Below are 17,296 nucleotides of genomic sequence, written 5' to 3'. Positions count from 1 at the left end.
TAGACATTCCTCTCTCCACTTTGACTTCAGTTTATTATGATAAGAGGAACACCCAAACAGAGAGAGGGCCCACAGCTGTTTGTTAAAAGTCTGTTTGTGGACTTAATTGCTTTCCCAGATTGGCAGGAACTGTTTTGTTAATTATTGAGGGACAGTTGTAAAGATGGCCGTGGGATCTGACCTTTTGCAAATACATCAAAGAAAGCCATTTGGTTTCCGCATCCCACACCTCCCCCCAGGAAGACAACCACAAATATTCAGAAACCTGATCTCAAGACAACACTTTTGGAAACCTGTGACTGACCCTACCCACTGAACCACATGTCATGCATGTCATTCAGATAGAGACTCCGCTCAGGTGGAGAGCTTCCATGTCAGGGGCCTTACAGGCCGGGCATGTTAAATAAATACATTTATCCTCTGTGCATCAAGACTGGGTTCTTCACTTGGTGTCACAAATGAGGATCTGAACTTGCCTCCACTGCCGGGACCAAAATGGGTGAGTATTTTTATTCTACCACCCTGTATATTTAGATTTGAGGCTCTCAGAGTGTAATTTAAAATTGAACCTGTAAAGTATGAAAGGCACAGAGGATAAATGGTAAATGTGTGACTGTACAATTTGTTTGTAATGTGTGTTGTGTGTTATTGACTGCACAGCGGAGGTTCTCAGTAGGGGAGAACTCCAGGTTAGACAGATCTGTGGGGATTAATGCAAAGGGAACTGAACGGCATGGCAAGGCCTACTGAGCCCCATGTTACGCAAGGAAATCCTTGTACGCTAAGGCCAGTGTTAATAGCCACACAGAACCGGAGGTACTGTGTCAGACCAACGATTAGCCCCATCGCTGGCAAAAGATAGGATTGGCATAATGGCATTACAATACGTGTCTGTATGTGAATTCCTACAAGAGAAGTTTAAAGATGTTAAACTGAAAATGGTAAAGACAGAGTGGGATCCTGACTGAACTCCCAAGTAAAAACAAGATCAAAACTGGCAAAGTTTATATAATTCTTTGTCAGAATAATAAGAATTTAGAGAAGAAACTGATCACTATGGATCAAGAAAACACAGAAGTAGTGAAATAATTGAGAGAGATTATTGTACATGTTATTCTAAATAATAAGAAGCTTCATAAATAAATAAATAACAAATAAATAAATGATAAGGGCTGTTGAGACACTGCAGGGTCAACAAAACACACCACAAATCTAATATCTGAATTATCTTTTGGATATCAATGTGTATGTACGTTGTGTGTTTATATATGTATATATATATATAGTCTGAAGGTTATGTAAGGTGAATGTCCTGAGGTACCTGGGAATCATAATTGAGATCAATGAAAAGGCTTATTTTCTTAAGATATTTTGTTAAGTAAATATTTTAATTCATTAACTAAAATAATGGAGTGAAATATATGTATAAATAGATCAACAAAACTTGAATTTTCTTGTAAGAAATTAGGAATAGGAGAACAAACAGTGATGTTAACCAAAGTTGAAAAGGGTCTGAGAAAGTTGACGAGGGTTTGAGAGTTGATAAGGCTTAAAAGGTTGTGAAAGGAGAGTTTGGTGTGTGTGAGACAAATGTGCTGCCACTTTTAGCACGAGAGTTTTTGATGGTGAATGGATGGAATATGAGGGAAAATAAGGAAGTTACTGAAGGTATAACTTCATGTAAAATAAATAAATAATTGAATGAGATATAGTTTAAAGTCTAAAGTCATTAAACTGTATGGAAATATTCCTTTCACAAACTGAAATACCCTACTAATTAGGAAGGGATCCACCCTCCAGAAAGGGGGCGTAGGGGTGTGAAACTGTCGGTGGCCCGAGCTCATCTGTCAGACAACACTTTCACAGAAGAAAAAAAAAGTAAATTATTATTATTATTATTATTAGGGCTGGGCGATATGACTTAAAAATAATATCTCGATATTTTTAGAAGTTTGGGCGATACACAGTATATATCTCAATATTTCTTGTTTTTATCCAATCAAGCCACAAAATGAGACCAAAGACATTCAAACTACAAGTATTTCGTTAATCCTTCAATAAGCAAAACTAACAAATACTACATGCAGGCTGTCATGGTAAATATATGCAGAATGCAACACATTACAGCGCAAGTGGTGTGTGATTACTATTACATGTGTTATGTTGTTATGGGATATATATATATATATATATATATATATATATATATATATACACACACACACACACATGTTTGCCCACTGACAAAGAAATCATCAGTCTATAATTTTAATGGTGTATTTTAACAGTGAGAGACAGAATAACAACAAAAAAATCCAGAAAAACGCATTTCAAAAAAGTTATAAATTGATTTGCATGTTAATGAGTGAAATAAGTATTTGACCCCTTCGACTTAGTACTTGGTGGCAAAACCCTTGTTGGCAATCACAGAGGTCAGACGTTTCTTGTAGTTGGCCACCAGGTTTGCACACATCTCAGGAGGGATTTTGTCCCACTCCTCTTTGCAGATCCTCTCCAAGTCATTAAGGTTTCGAGGCTGACGTTTGGCAACTCGAACCTTCAGCTCCCTCCACAGATTTTCTCTGGGATTAAGGTCTGGAGACTGGCTAGGCCACTCCAGGACATTAATGTGCTTCTTCTTGAGCCACTCCTTTGTTGCCTTGGCTGTGTGTTTTGGGTCATTGTCATGCTGGAATACCCATCCACGACCCATTTTCAATGCCCTGGCTGAGGGAAGGAGGTTCTCACCCAAGATTTGACGGTACATGGCCCCGTCCATCGTCCCTTTGATGCGGTGCAGTTGTCTTGTGCCCTTAGCAGAAAAACACCCCCAAAGCATAATGTTTCCACCTCCATGTTTGACGGTGGGGATGGTGTTCTTGGGGTCATTCCTCCTCCTCCAAACACGGCGAGTTGAGTTGATGCCAAAGAGCTCGATTTTGGTTTTATTTGACCACAACACTTTCTGAATCATTCAGATGTTCATTGGCAAACTTCAGACAGGCCTGTACATGTGCTTTCTTGAGCAGGGGGACCTTGCGGGCGCTGCAGGATTTCAGTCCATCACGGCGTATTGTGTTACCAATTGTTTTCTTGGTGACTATGGTCCCAGGTGCCTTGAGATCATTAACAAGATCCTCCCGTGTAGTTCTGGGCTGATTCCTCACCATTCTAATGATCACTGAAACTCCATGAGGTCAGATCTTGCATGGAGCCCCAGACCGAGGGACACTGACAGTTATTTTGTGTTTCTTCCATTTGCGAATAATCGCACCAACTGTTGTCACCTTCTCACCAAGCTGCTTGGCGATGGTCTTGTAGCCCATTCCAGCCTTGTGTAGGTCTACAGTCTTGTCCCTGACATCCTTGGACAGCTCTTTGGTCTTGGCCATGGTGGAGAGCTTGGAATCTGATTGATTGATTGATTCTGTGGACAGGTGTCTTTTATACAGGTAACGAGCTGAGATTAGGAGCACTCCCTTTAAGAGAGTGCTCCTAATCTCAGCTCGTTACCTGTATAAAAGACACCTGGGAGCCAGAAATCTTGCTGATTGATAGGGGATCAAATACTACATTTTTCTGGATTTTTTGTTGTTATTCTGTCTCTCACTGTTAAAATACACCTACCATTAAAATTATAGACTGATCATTTCTTTGTCAGTGGGCAAAAGTACAAAATCAGCAGGGGATCAAATACTATATATATATATATATATATATATATATATATATATATATATATATATATATATAAGTTTAAAAATAGCTGGTGCTACAATAGTTTTAATAAATCTTAAATGCGGGGTGCCTTATCCCAGGGAATTTATATAGAACAATTATCTGTATTATATTAGGATGGTACAGCAGCTCCCGTCTAAAAACAGTCCATATTCACCGATGTCTCAAAAAATATTTTTTAGAGAAAAAGTGAACATCATAATGCTTACGCGTTTCGACTTATCTTCCTCAGAGCACAAATATACATATACACATTATGATTTACTGTCACATAAGAACAATAACACAAGCAATAGTAATCACGCAATGCGCTGTAAAATGGTACAGATTCATGTAGATTTAGCACAGCCGGGTTTATAGTGGCGCATTAACATCTGCTGGACAGACATTTCTCCTCTGACTGTCGCGTCTCGATTCTACTTACAAGTACAGCACGATGTTAATACAAAATAGTTATAATAATAATAATAATAATAATAATAATAATAATAATAATAATAGAACCACTTCATCATCTTAATAAAAAGAAAATGATACTTTCTGCATGTGTTTGCATTGCTTTCCAATTTATTAAAATGCAAAAAAAGTTTATTAATTTTATACAAATGATATCAGTCTAAATTATTGGGGGTGGCGGTGCTTGCAGATCAAGTTTAGCCCGGCGACGAGAGCGGGGCGGACCGTGTGCGCTTGCGCATTAAAGAATCTCTTGGTTATGTTGGTTATTGTGTGTCAGTTCTCTCTCCTCATGTCGGTTTGTGTTTCTGATGCTCATTTCTTGCCGCATCCGACACGTGTGGAAGAACCGGGAAGAACGCAAAACGTCCTAAAATACGACGAAAAATACTGCCGTAAAGATTGCAATTTGCGACACCACGATATAAACGATATAGCATAATATGAAACAATAGACGTTTTTTTTATCGTCATACGATATAGATATCATATCGCACAGCCCTAATTATTATTATTATTATGTCTTGGCAGACGCCCTTATCCAATGTGACTTACAACATAAGTGAGAACAAGAGCTGTACCCAGGTATTGTCTTTAATCAAACCTGGTCCCCAAACCCTTCTGCAATTGTCAGGAAAGTAACATTTTTCCTCTTCACCACCACTCCCATTATTACAAATTTTCTTAGGGTAACTTACAATTGTTACATCATTTTAACCATTTATACAGCTGGAGCAATCTAGGTAAAGTACCTTGCTCAAGGGTACAACAGCAGTGCCCCCACCTGGGAATGAACGTACAACCCTCTGCTTGGTTCCAGGGCCCTGACCACTACTCCACACTACTGGCTAAATGCAAGTGTTCTACTACAAACAGAGCAAAAGTGTCGACCAACAGTAATGTCCAGAAATAAATAAGTATAGCTACATTTACTAATGCTAATAATATTGATACAGATACATATGAATAGAAAAAATAACTACTATTATCTGTCTTCACAGGAGCCAGCAACAATGAATATTTCTCACATATCTCCCACAGGTTCCCTGTCCACATGCCATGACACAGCAAAGTACATATTCTCCCCTCTTGCACTGGCCTCCACTCTTGGTGGTGCGGCCCATAATCTGTCCTTATGGCCACGGATGCCAGTGTGTGTGTGGACAGACAGGAGGGAGGGGGATGGTGGAAGCATACTATGCCTACCATAGTATTGTAAAAGTAATAAACTAAACTCTGCTGATTCCAACAGGAGGGTGGCGATGTCCAGGAATAGACGGACAGAGCATTATCGATTAATTTCTCTGTTGAAAATAACAAATTTATCTTTCAGGAAAAATTGGAGAAACAATATGGAAATAGATTAAACGGAAACATGAATAATCATACAACTCCAACCTCTTTTAAATCTAACCGCAACTGAAGGATACAGAGTCTGGTGTGGCTATGGGCATTACGTTAACTGTCCTTTCCATAGTTTAATAGAGTGACTACTGGATTTAGAGAATTGTGCGGTTTGGTTGTATGACTGAAATGTGAAATTATATATAATGTTTCAATGTAACTGTAAGTGGGTACACATTGCATAATGCTACTATGGTGTACTGTATTATTGTATATGGGAATTGTTTGAAAAACTAGTTCTATAAATGTATGTGATAACAAAGCCAATGCCTTGTAATGAACGAATTATACATATTTGCTCTAGTTAAAAAGGTTAATAACATAATAAGTCTATTTGGTGATAGAATTGGCCTTAGAGCAGTGCCAATTTGGTTCTAACTTCTGGGAAATGATAGATGATGTTTATACAAATATTTGTACAGCAGTTATCACAAGGTTTAGTTTTGTAGAATAAGGATGGAATTATGTAATCCATTATTAAAGATGAAGGTTTATTCAAAGAAAAAAAATATATATAATATATATTGAGACAATGAATGTCCATTAATAGGTAAAATACAAATAAAGACAATGGTCTAAGATATTTAAGTTAGATAAAACAAAAGAGATAAGCACATTATTTTGAAAGTTCGACAGCTCCACACAAAACATAGTATTTACACTAGGAAGTAAAGTTGATACAATAAAACACAGGAGGTATGATGCTGCTGATGACAGAGTGTTATACTGAAATTTGTGATAAACTAGAATCAAGATTATTCCTGTTTTCAATTGTCCCTATACTGGAAACCTTATAGATTGTGTGAATGTCAACTACTGTACATGTGATAGAGATGCCTTTTATAAGGAGGATCTCTGATGTTGTGAGAACCACACTGTGACAGGCCGCTGTCTGTCACGGCACGGCAGCTGCTGATGCTCGCTGATTAGGTGCTCATGTGCTGCAGCTGTGTTGTCTGCTCCCTCGTAAACAGGCTACGGACTCACAGCTGCGGGCAATGAGCACCGAGGCGACTGTGACGTCAGCGGCAGCTGTGCCTTCTCTATTTAATCTCGCTCCCTCTTTAGGGAAGGGACCTAACCGATGAGAAGGAGGACTGACACTCCTAACCCTGACTGCCCGGAGCATTCTGTTTTGTGTGGACGTTTTTGTTTTGCTTGTTTTACCCCCTTGTGTTGTGTTCCCTGTAGACCCACTGTGAATCCCAATAAAGCCCGGACACCACCAGAATCTGAACCCCTCTGTCTTCGCTGCCTGTGTTCGGCTGTTACACACACATTGTGTCTTCAGATGACCGATTTATTCCACATGGGAGCCAATGTTCCACATGTTTGACCCTTAATGGCAAAGGTGCATATGGAGAAGATGCTGGTGTTCTCTTTGAGACACAGTAGGCCGAGGGCGCAGCTTTAAAGACAGCCACACAGCATCTTTAATGATGTTGAGGTCCACAACGCCGAAGTGATGGTTGAGAAATAAATTAAAATACTCTAATTAAAGGTTTTCCATATTATAGAAATTTACAATACATTTTGAAACAGCTCAGATGGTGTCTGCAGTAGCATACATTCTTGTATTGATAGTTGAATTTATAATGTACTTTTGGTGGAGATGTCAAATTATTCTAATTAATAGAATAAAAGCCATGAAGTAAGAATAGGTCAATCGCCCTTCTCTTAAGAGAGATTTGTAGAATGTGTAATGTTTAGAAATTAAAATGCAACAGAAATATATGTAAACTAAATTAGAAAAGTAACAGATATTGCTGAATTTTGTATTCTGTAAGAAGCAACACAATGAATGTATTATGTAGGTAGTAACTGGGGATTTACCTTAATGACCTGGGGCAGGATAAAAACATAATTTGAGATGCACTGTAAAGCTCCAGGAAATTGTAGGTGGCCACTGCAATTTCCATAATAGAGCTCAATATTCAGAAAGGTGTAGTTATGACATCATTGTTTGCATGACCATCATCTTGGACTCGGTTTCCTCTTCATTACGGAGGAATCTTTGTCCAGCAGGGGGCAACAAACTGTTTTCCTTTCTGACAGTCTTATCTTGTGTTTGCAGGGAACTGAACCACCAGGCCAGACCAGATGAGACGGGGAGATTCCGGTTGACAAAGCTGCAGAGTCTTTGATCGAGGTCGAGGTAAGCCGAGATCAGGACAGACCGGGACCGAAAGGGGACCTAGCCAGAGGAGTCGGCCCCAGCCAGCAGCCTGGCCGGGTCAGTCAGCTTGGACCAGGAGAAGGCCTTTGACAGAGTGGGCCACGAATACCTGCAGCTTGTGATGGATAGGATGGGTCTCGCTCTTGGCTTGAGGAGGTGGGTGTAGATCATTTACAGCAGCCTAAGCAGCAGGGTCCTTGTGAACCGCCACCTGACCGTACCATTTCTGGTCAGGTCGGTGGTTCGACAGGGTTGTCCTCTGTTGGCCCTGCTGTACATCCTCTGTTTGGAGCTGTTCATGCAGGCGATCTGCCGGGATGCCCAGGTGACAGGTTTTCATCTCCCGGGCGCCAGTGGATAGCAACTGAAAGCTCTGGCCAACATGGACACGCTGTCCAAGGCCAGGGTGGAAGAACTGCTGGACGGCTTCTGCAGAGCGACAGGGGCTGCTGTGAATAAGGCCAAGAATAAGGCAGATCCTGTATGGATCAGCCAGGGGCTTAACATCAACTACAGGGTGCTGGTGGTGTGTCATCTGCAGGATGGAACATTTGGTGCATGGTCCTAGTATGAGACCACGTCAATCTGGAGATCCATCAGAGGGGCAAGGAGGAAGCCTTAAAGAATTGGAAAATCCAAGATCTGGGGGAGCTCAGAATCCCATAAAGGGATACCACCTCTGGGGAGCTTTTAAACTTACAAATGAATGAGTTTTTATTTGTCTTCTAAACTGTTTTTAATAGAAATGCACTTGTTTTCTTGTTTTGGTTGATTGGTGGTTTTGTTTTGTTCTTTTGTCTAATACATTGACCATTCTTATATATTTTTAAATGCATCAGATTATTTTGTTTTTGTTCCTTTGATATTTTGTTTCTTTGTTTAATCTGATGCATTTCCAATTAATTTCAATGTGTTAGATTATTTTGTTTAATTGTTGTTCTTTTGGCAGTTTGCCATCTTAGTACATGTAATTGTTTTGATTGCTTTAATGCATTTTGTTTTGAATTCACTTTGCATTTTTGGTTTCTAATCACTTTAAGATTTTAGAATTGAATTTAAAAAAAATTAACAAAAGATTTAAATAAAATTGTATCGTTTTTAAGTTTGTAATGTAAAATACTTAAAACAATAAGACAGTATGTTACTGAGACCCAGTGTCCATTCAGTGATCAGTGACCACTAGCTCCACTGACCGCATCACGAAAACAAAATCAGACAATTTGATGCCCCGATGATGCAACAAAATGGCTCTCATTACACAGTTTACTGAAGCCCCGCCCACTGCCGTGAGAGACTGACCTGACCAGAGGGGCAGGACTGTATTTGCATGTTAGCTATATATTTATTTTGCAAACTCCACATTTAACATTTACATTTATATTTAACATTTATATTCAACTTTTATACTTATATTGAGCATTTATATTTAACATTAATATTTAGACCAAATATTTATTAAAAAGCAATATATTTATTTTGTGACTCAAAGATTTAGGATTTAGTTAAATATTTAATCAAACGATAAATATGTATTTTTCAAAAATGGAGATTAAGAATTTATTTAAAAAACTAAAGATCTGGAAAAAAAACACAAGATTTAAATGTGTGAAAAAAAGTGTGCGCTGTTTTACATTTGGCGCCCCATCATCAGCCGCACCAGCAGATTACACATGCTGGATTGTTTATAGCAGGTGCTAAAGAATTTTGACGCAACAAACAATAACAAATAATACTACTACAGAAAAACAAGATTCAATGATCCCGGGCTAATAGGCTACATAACTCAAAAGCACGTTAATAAATTTAGCATTATACAACAACGCAAACAATTAATTTTGTGAATTTAGAATGAACAATTCAAATGCATACAAAAAGAAAACGACAACAAGCACGAACAAACAATCACAATCCAAATCATATTTACCACAGAAAGTATCTGTGGATTTACTGGCCTGTAAATTTAAACATAATCCATCCCCCTCCTCCCATAACACTGAACTCACACACACATTTAGGTTTATGGAGCATTGGTCTTTCTTCTGGGATAGATGGGACCTGTACAAACGGACGGTCTACATCTAAACAGAAGGGGGGCTAATGCATTGGGAGAGCGTATGTGCAGTGAAATTGAGAATCATTTAAACTAGGAACCAGGGGGGCAGGGAGCTCTGACAATGGGACATGATCCGTAAGGAAAGAAAACAAAGGGAAACTGCTAGTAGGAAAGTCCTGAAATGTTTGTACCTCAATGCCAGGTGTATAAGGAACAAGATGTTAGACTTGGAAGCCACAGTGCTAGCATGTGACAATGATGTTGTAGGAGTGACAGAAACATGGCTTGGAAGCTGGAAGGATACACACAGTTTAGGAGAGACAGGCAAAATCGAAGAGGGGGTGGGGTAGCATTATATGTGAAAAATGACATTGAGGCAGAAGAACTTGTATTAGATCCCAGTAACAGAACAGAATCTTTGTGGTTGAAACTTTTGAACAAGAGATCTGGAGGATTAGCGGTAGGAGTGTGTTACAGGCCACCAAACTCAGATATTCAGAAAGATGCTGCATTGTACAGTGTAATCAGGACTGCATGTAGCAAGGATGTGGCTGTTATAATGGGGGATTTCAATTTCCCAAACTTAGACTGGGAAAGCCCAGTGGGGACTACAGAACCAGAAATAGAAATGGTTGAGATGGTAAATGACTCCTTTCTAGCTCAATTTGTCAGGGAACCAACCAGGGAGAGAGCATGCATTGACTTGATCTTTTCAAATGACCAAGATAGAGTCAGAGAAACACTAGTTAGAAAACTAATGGCAAACTGTGATCACAATATGGTTAGCTTTGAGGCATTCTTTCAAAAAACAAGATTCAAGTCTAAAACAATGGTCTACAATTTTAGAAAAGCAAACCTTGACGGTATGAGGCGACACTTAGAAGAGGTAGACTGGAGCACACTGGATACAGAGTTAGTTGAAAATGGATGGGTATATTTTAAGAATATACTACTTGAGGCTCAGGAGCAATTTGTACCAAAACTTAGCAAATTGAGAACCAAAAAACACTGGCCAAAATGGTTTAATAGAGGTATGCAAAAAAATATCAAGAGAAAGAAAATGTTGTATAGCGCATACAAAAGGGATAGAGACAAAATACAAAGAATATGTTGAGCTGCAAAGAGATCTTAAGAAAGGGATCAGGAAAGCAAAGAGGGAAATAAAAAGAAACATAGCTCTTGGAGCTAAAACTAATGCAAAGGGCTTTTTCCAATACTACAACAGCAAGAGGTCAATAAAGGAGGAAGTGAAACAGATAAAGGGCAAAAATGGAAGTGTCTTGTAATATTTCACAGAGGTTTTCACAAAAGAAAAAAAACATAACATACCACAGGTTAACAACCAGTCAAGTCAAACCCTAAGAAAGATCAGGATAAATGAGGAGGAGGTACTAAAGAGACTAGCAGAATGAAAAACAAACAAATCACCTTGGCCAGATGGGATATTTCCAACAGTACTTAAAGAAATGAGGGAAATTATTTATAGGCCACTAACTCAAATATTCCAAATGACACTTAGAACAGGGGATGTGCCAACTGACTGGAAGACAGCAAATGTCATACCAATCCACAAGAAAGGGGACAAAACTGAGCCAGGAAATTACAGACTAATCAGTCTCACCTGCATTACGTGTAAAATGTTGGAATAAATTATTAGACAGAAAATAGAGGAGCATCTTAATGAAAACCATATTCTTGGAGATAGTCAACATGGGTTTAGACGATGCAGATCATGTCTTACTAATGTATTAGAATTTTTTGAACATGCAACTGCAGCTGTAGATCATGTGAAAGCATATGATATGATATACTTACATTTTCAGAAAGCTTTTGATATGGTTCCACACCAAAGACTGATCCTCACATTGGAAGTTGTAGGCATTCATGTAAGTAGATGGATTATGAACTGGTTGATGTATAGGAAGTGAGGTTGTTAGTGGAGTTCCACAGGGATCAGTACAAGGGCCTTTGCTTTTTCTAATCTATATTAATGATCTGGACTCTGGGATAGTTAGCAAACTTATCAAATTTGCAGATGATACTAAAATAGGTGTCTCAGAAGATACAATCTCGGCAGTACAAGGTATTACATGCAGGTAACAAAAATGTCCACTATAATTACACTATGGGAGGAACAGAACTAATAAAGCATGAGAAAGACCTAGGAGTCAATGTGGACTCTTTACTTTCTCCATCCAAACAATGTAGGGAAGCAGTAAAAAAGGCAAACAGAATGTTAGCGTATATTGTCAAAAGTGTAGAATTTAAAACGAGGGCAGTAATGTTAAGACTGTACAATGCACTAGTTAGAGCTCATCTGGATACTGTGTACAGTTCTGGGCACCACACTTCAAGAAAGATATTGCTGCTCTAGAGGCAGTTCAGAGGAGAGCAATCAGACTTATTCCAGTTTTAAAGGGAATGTCCTAATCGGAGCGACTGAGGGAACTGAACCTTTTTACCCTGGAACAGAGGATAATATGTGGGGACTTGATTCAAGTCTCCAAAATCAAGCTTTGAAAGGCATCGACCACATCAAACCAGAGCTTTTCCAGATCAGCAGGGACACACACACCCGGGGACACAAATGGAAATTGGGCTTCAAGGCATTCAAGACAGAAAACAGGAGACACTTCTTCACACAGAAGTTGTCACAATCTGGAACAAACTCCCCAGCGATGTGGTTGAAGTTGCAGGAGATCTCTGTGATCCGGGAGAAACGAGCAATATGACTGTATGGTTAATAAGGATCCTGAACTACCTGGATGACTGGCTAGTGTGCGCAGACTCCAGGCCTCATTGCAGAGGAACAGACAGCAGTGGGTCTCACTATACTGGGTCTCTCAGTTCACACAGAGAAGAGCTCTCTCAAGCCTGAACAGACTATAGTGTTCTTAGGAATGCAGCCAGACTCTGTGGATATGCTTGCCTACCTGTCGAATGACAGGATCAAGTGATTGGAGACCTCTCTCACGTTATTCAGGAGGGCATCCAACTGGTCCAATTCCAAAAATTACTGAGGCTGATGGCGGCCGACTCGAACATCCTTCCTCTAGGACTAATGCAAATTTCCCCCTGGGCTGCCCTCCCAGAAGGGAAGTCATCACCACAGATGCCTCAAACACAGCTTGGGGAGCTGTCTGGAACAGGATAGGTGAAAGGGACAAGGGACAGCCCCTGATCATCTGCCCACATCAACGCACAGGAGCTGCAGGCAGTGCTAATTTCTTAGTTCAAACAGGGCCTATGATCCCCCGGACTACATTGTGTGGCATGCAGACTTCTCCTGTGGGTGCAGGACAATCTCAGATCGATCAGGGCAATACACCTGCCTGGCGTGTCCAATACAGCAGCGGACATTCTCTCCTGGGGAGGTCCGAACATCTCCAAATGGAGATTACATCATCAGGCGGGGCAACAGATCTGGGAGAAGCTGGAACGAGCTCAGGTCAACCTCTTTGCCACATAGGCAACAACCCACTGCTCTCTGTGGTTCTCACTGGAGGCCCTCTGGGGGTGTGGACGCCTTTGCTCACCCGTGGCTTCGGGAACTGCTGTACGCCTTCCCCCCACTGCCACTTCTTCCACTGACACTGAAGAGGATTTGCCAGGATGGAGCTCATGTACTCCTGAGACAATTATGGTTCGTGACGCTGGAACAGATGCTCAGTGTGGAACCTTGGCAGCTCCCTCTATGCAAAGACTTGCTCAGCCAAGCGGATGGACTCCTGTGGCACCTCAATCCAGCACAGCTGCAACTGTGGGTCTGGCCCCAGGAAGGAGCCGGTTGATGTCAATGGGACTACCAGATAATGTTGTGGAGACCATACAGTCAGCCAGGGTCCCCTCTACCAGAGCCCAATATACTTACAAGTGGTCTGCCTTCCAAAACTGGTGCCTAGCCAGGCATGTGGATCCAGTGTCATGCCCCATGCCGACTATACTGTGCTTCCTGCAACAGCTGCTAGAGGAAAGAATATCTGCATCCATGCTGAAGATGTATCTGGCTGGCATTTCACCATGCCATGATGTGATTGACAATGTCTCCCCAGGAGCCTACTTCCTGGCGACCCAATTCCTGAAGGGTGCAAGACGGTTGAGACCACCAGTAAAGAACACAATTCCAGCCTGGGAATTGGAATTAGTTCTTAGTTCTAGAGGGGCTCAGCAGAGCTCCCTTTGAACCCATTTCCACAATGGAGCTCTGCTTTCTATTGCTCAAGGTTGCCTTCTTTGTAGTGACAACTTCGGCAAGGTGAATTAGTTAAATTCATGCCTTGTCTGTGGATAAAGCCTGTCTGATCTTCTCGGGAAGCAAAGACAGAGTTACTCTGAAGACGAACCCGGTAATGTCAGCGTTTCACATCAATCAGCCTATTGTCCTGGAGTAATTTCACCCCCCTCCACATGTGTCGGATGAGGACTGCAGACTTCACACTATGTCCTGTGAGGGCTTTAAAGTGTTTTATGGAACGGACTGCACACTGCCACAGATCTGACCAGCTTTTTGTCTGCAACAAGTCTACCACCAGAGGGCGAGCTGTTTCTAAACAACAACTGGCACACTGGGTGGCGGATGCGATCTGGCTCATCTATGAGACTGCTAAGGTCCCCATGCCTGAACACACCTAACAAGGGGATAGGCCACGTAGTGGGCTCTCTTTCATGGCGCCTCACTAGAAGACCTGTGTAATGCTGCAACCTGGTCTGGCACTCAGGTACTAGAAGCAGCTCTGCTCTTGCTCTTGCTCTTGCAGCTCTGCTGCCATTGCCATAATGGGATTGGGACTTAATTTGGGTGTCGGGTGGGTGGGTCTTCCTCTTGCCAGCAGGGCCCCTATTGGGTAGCTTTGGTACAAGCTTTACTGATTGGCAGGTAATAAGGCTCTTCCCGTTTGGTAATGGCTGTCTTTCTTTTTCAGGGAATCGGGTTATGATAATTACCTATCAATTTCAGCAACAGTAACAGAAAAAAGTTTTGATGAATGTGACCTGATCTGAACAAAAAAATTGCTATTCTTGTGGAACACATTTCACTTATTCAATTGAAATAAAGTGCTATAAATATATTTATACACACCAACTCACTTCCGGAATCTAGTCATTCTACCTCACGTTTTTATTCTTGTTTGATCACCACTCCTGCAACACACCCAGTGGGTTATATGGCCAGGCTAGACATGCAAAATGGCAGACACGCCCCTGACTGCAGTCTGCTGCTTTACCCTTATACCCACTTCTGTTCTCCTGAACAGATGCATTGACACCACTAGATAGCAGTACATAAGTGTGACTGCCACTTATTACTAAGGAAAGGAAAGTTCCCTCACATGAAACCGAGAAGGAATTGTGAGCTAATTGGTAGTGAATTGCCTCCTGTAACCTGATTTCACCCACTGTCTGGGAGGATGGGGGGCAGTAACCACAGTTTCAATACGCAGCATACATATTTAAGCTATACACTACCGTTCAAAAGTTTGGGGTCACTTAGAAATGTCCTTGTTTTCCATGAAAACATACATTAAATTAGTTTGAATAGGAAATATAGCAAAATTAAAAGGAAATATAGTAATTGACAAAGTTAGAAATAATGATTTTTAATTGCAATAATAATAATTGTGTCCTTCAAACTTAGCTTTCTTCAAAGAATCCTTTGGCATTTTGTTGTCAATTTGTTGAGGTAATCTGAAGAGATTTCACCCCATACTTCATGAAACACCTCCCACAAGTTGGATTGGCTTGATGGGCACCTCTTACGTACCATACGGTCAAGCTGCTCCCACAACAGCTCAATAGGGTTGAGATCCAGTGGCTGTGCTGGCCACTCCATTATAGAGAGAATACCAGCTGACTGCTTCTTCCTTAAATAGTTCTTGCATAGTTTGGAGCTGTGCTTTGGGTCATTGTCCTGTTGTAGGAGGAAATTGGCTCTAATCAAGTGCCGTCCACAGGGTATGGCATGGCATTGCAAAATGGAGTAATAGCCTTCCTTCTTCAAGATCCCTTTTACCCTGTACAAATTTCCCACTTTACCACCACCAAAGCACCCCCAGACCATCACATTGCCTCCACCATGCTTGACAGATGGCGTCAAGCACTCCTCCAGCATCTTTTCATTTGGTCTCCATCTCACGAATGTTCTTCTTTGTGATCCGAACACATCAAACTTAGATTTGTCTATCCATAACACTTTTTTCCAATCTTCCTCTGTCCAGTGTCTGTGTTCTTTTGCCCATCTTAATCTTTTCTTTTTATTGGCCAGTCTGAGATATGGCTTTTTCTTTGCAACTCTGCCTAGACGGCCAGCATCCCGGAGTCTTCTCTTCACTGTTGACGTTGTGTTTTGCGGGTACTATTTAATGAAGCTGCCAGTTGAGGACTTGAGGTGTCTGTTTCTCAAACTAGACAATCTAATGTATTTGTCCTCTTGCTCAGTTATGTCCTCTTTCTATTCTGGTTAGAGCCAGTTTGCGCTGTTCTGTGAAGGGAGTAGTACACAGCGCTCTACGAGATCTTCAGTTTCTTGGCAATGTCTCACATGGAATAGCCTTCATTTCTTAGAACAAGAATAGACTGATGAGTTTCAGAAGAAAGTTCTTTGTTTCTGGACATTTTGAGCCTGTAATTAAACCCACCAACCTGACGAAGGTCAGTTTTATTGCTTCTTTAATCAGCACAACAGTTTTCAGCTGTGCTAACATCATTACAAAAGGGTTTTCTAATGATCAATTAGCCTTTAAATTGATAAACTTGGATTAGCAAACACAACGTACCATTGGAACACAGGACTGATGGTTGCTGATAATGAGCCTCTGTACGACTATGTAGATATTCCATTAAAAATCAGTCGTTTCCAGCTACAATAGTTTTTTACAACATTAACAATGTCTACACTGTATTTCTGATCAATTTGATGTTATTTTAATGGACCAAAAATTTGCTTTTCTTTCGAAAACAAGAAACTTTCTAAGTGACCCCAAACTTTTGAATGGTAGTGTATATGTTTATTTTATTATAATTATACATGATAAGTGGCCATATTGTGCTATAAATGGCATCATATAAATTGTTATATGATAGGCACCTCAAAAATAAGACCTATTTGGCTTGTATAACTCAACTAAGTTTTAAGTTTTAGTTAAAGGTTTTGGTGTGCAAAATCAGTTATATTAGTTTGTTTAACACAAGTGATAACATTTCAATAGGTACATGGTTATTGATGTATTTTAATATGTTTTTGGTAATATATGGTTAAAACCATATAATGGAAAACAACCATACAGAAAAGGCATATGAAATTCAACTGACAGGTAAGGTAAGACAACCTCACTGTTTGAAAGTGTAAAGGGAGGTGTCAGAGGACGGTGTGAAGTGCAAAGACAGAAGTTTGAGACAGAAGAGCTCCTGATGCTGTGGGCATTTCTCCAGTCAGCAGCAGCAGCATCACACGCATCTAATGCCATGACACA

The 17,296-nt window shown here is 40.5% G+C and overlaps 1 long non-coding RNA gene across 1 annotated transcript; it reads left to right on the top strand.

Moving 5' to 3' along the window:
* The first annotated feature begins 303 nt into the window (after positions 1-303).
* On the top strand, positions 304-8,869 carry LOC136764100 (uncharacterized). The gene is made up of 3 exons (XR_010821136.1): positions 304-499; positions 6,790-6,949; positions 7,673-8,869. It is a non-coding gene; the product is annotated as an uncharacterized LOC136764100 (long non-coding RNA).
* The last annotated feature ends 8,427 nt before the right edge of the window (positions 8,870-17,296 follow it).

The sequence above is a fragment of the Amia ocellicauda genome, chromosome 12, assembly GCF_036373705.1.
Source record: "Amia ocellicauda isolate fAmiCal2 chromosome 12, fAmiCal2.hap1, whole genome shotgun sequence".
In the NCBI taxonomy this organism is placed as follows: Eukaryota; Metazoa; Chordata; class Actinopteri; order Amiiformes; family Amiidae; genus Amia; species Amia ocellicauda.
The sequence above is the reverse complement of the archived record's forward strand: the minus strand, read 5'-3'. Positions and strand labels throughout refer to the sequence as shown.